The 2,563-nt window shown below is 50.0% G+C and overlaps 1 pseudogene; it reads left to right on the forward strand.

The window, feature by feature from the left end:
• Positions 1-1,051: 1,051 nt before the first annotated feature.
• Positions 1,052-2,332, forward strand: LOC102259448 (annotated as a pseudogene).
• Positions 2,333-2,563: the final 231 nt, after the last annotated feature.

Genomic DNA, 2,563 nt, shown 5'->3' on the forward strand with positions numbered 1-2,563 from the left:
AGGCCAGCAAGGGGGGGTTAGTGATGGACGACCAAACAACTGAGCAGCAGGCTGCGTGGGGCGACCAGGCCGGCAGGGGGGCAGTGAGGGGCAACCAGGCTGGCAGAGGGAGGCAGTTGGTGGCGACCAGGCTGGCAGGGGGTCATGAGGGGCAACCAAGCCAGCAGAGGGGGAAGTTGGAGGTGACCAGGTCAGCAGGGGGGGCAGTTGGTGGCAACCAGGTTGGCAGGGGGGGCAGTTAGGGGTGATCAGGCAGGCAGGCAAGTGAGCAGTTAGGAGCCAATGGTCCTGGATTGTGAGAGGGATGTTCAACTGCCAGTTTAGGCCAGATGCTCATTGGGACTAAACCGGCAGTCAGACATCCCCCAATGAGTCCCGGATTTGATAGGGTGCAGGCTGGGCGCCAGTGGTCTTGGATTATGAGAGGGATGTCCGACCCTGAGGGGTCCCGGATTGGAGAAGGTGCAGGCTGGGCTGAGGGGACCCCCCCACATGCACAAATTTCATGCACTGGGCTTCTCGTAAATATATAAAATAAAATGGGAAAACATATGTGAAAGTGCTCATTGAAGGCTATTCCCCCTTCAGACCTCAATGGAAAAGAATAGTTGTACATGATTTTTATGATATAAAGTAATAAACAAGTATATGTCTTAATATGTGCACAAAGTTATTTAGATAATTTCTAAAAGGCTTTGAACAGAGCAAAAACAATGTAAAGTGATGTATACCCAAGTGCAAAATTATGAACTGGAGTGATATACATTTGAAATTAATTCTACTCATTCTACTTTAAATTGCTCTTAGCTCCCATTGTCCTTTTGTTGAGTCATCCTCCCACAGAGCCAAATCTGATTCTGCATTAGCCTAGTGAATTCCACTAGCTCCACACTGATGACTCCCTGGGACCCCACCCTATCCAACTTGCACATGGACCAAGGCTCTCTTGGCACCAACCATCCAGGGCCTGAGTTGCAGTCTTTAAACACTCTCAAGGGGTCCCGGCAGCCTGGCGGGCGGCTGAGGTATGGTGCCTGGTCCTGTGGGCACCATGGCAAAAACCGTGGCTTATTTCTATGACCCCAACATGGGTAACTTCCACTACGGGCCTGGGCACCCGATGAAGCCTCACCGCTTGGCACTGACCCATAGTCTGGTCCTGCACTACAGTCTCTATAAGAAGATGATCATCTTCAAGCCATACTAGGCCTCTCAACATGACATGTGCTGCTTCCACTCTGAGGACTACATTGACTTCCTACAGAGGGTCAGCCCCACCAATATGCAAAGAGCCTTAATGCCTTCAATGTGGGCGATGACTGCCCAGTGTTTCCCGGGCTTTTTGAGTTTTGTTCCCATTACACAGGCGCATCTCTGCAAAGAGCAACCCAGCTGAACAACAAGATCTGTGATATTGCCATTAACTGGGCTGGAGGTCTGCACCATGCCAAGAAGTTTGAGGCCTCTGGCTTCTGCTATGTCAATGACATTGTGATTGGCATCCTGGAGCTGCTCAAGTACCACCCTCAGGTGCTCTACATTGATATTGACATCCACCATGGTGACGGGGTTCTTGAAGCCTTCTACGTCACTGACTGGGTCATGACAGTATCCTTCCACAAGTATGGAAATTACTTCTTTCCTAGCACAGGTGACATGTATGAAGTTGGAGCATAGGGAGGCCGCTACTACGGTCTCAATGTGCCCCTGTGGGATGGCATTGATGACCAGAGTTACAAGCACCTTTTCCAGCTGATTATCAACCAGGTGGTAGACTTCTACCAACCCACGTGCATTGTTCTTCAGTGTGGAGCTGACTCTCTGGGCTGTGATGGATTGGGCTGCTTCAACCTCAGCATTCGAGGACATGGGGAATACGTCAAATATGTCAAGAGCATCAGTATTCCTCTACTGGTGCTAGGTGGTGGTGGTTATACTCTCCGAAATGTTGCCCAGTGCTGGAGACATCCCTACTGATAGAAGAGGCTATTAATGAGAAGCTTCCCTGGAGTGAATACTTTGAGTACTTTGCCCCAAACTTCAGGCTCCATCCAGATGTCAGCACCTGCATCGAGAATTAGAACTCATGCTAGTATCTGGACCAGATCTGCTAGACAATCTTTGAAAACCTGAAGATGCTGAACCATGCACCTAGTGTCCAGATTCACGATGTGCCCGCAGACCTCCTGACCTATGACAGGACTGATGAGGCTGATGCAGAGGAGAGGGGTCCTGAGGAGAACTACAGCAGGCCAGAGGCACCCAGTGAGTTCTATGACGGAGACCATGGCAATGACAAGGAAAGTGATGTGGAGATTTAAGAGCAGCTGGGCTTGCTGTGGCCCCAAGAAATTCCTTTTTACCTCTTGGTTGAGTGGGAGGGAAAAGGTGTGGGTCCCCCAGTCCTGGACTGGTCGCCTTCACTGGTTTTACCAATGCTAGGGGACTGTTTGGAAACCACAACTGGTTCTCAAACCAACTATCTCCTTTCTTCTCCCTCAAAAGTCCTGACAATGGTACTTATTTGGGAATAGATGGGACAAGGATAGCTATCTCTAGAACA

This window comes from Myotis brandtii, unplaced genomic scaffold (genome assembly GCF_000412655.1).
Source record: "Myotis brandtii unplaced genomic scaffold, ASM41265v1 scaffold613, whole genome shotgun sequence".
In the NCBI taxonomy this organism is placed as follows: Eukaryota; Metazoa; Chordata; class Mammalia; order Chiroptera; family Vespertilionidae; genus Myotis; species Myotis brandtii.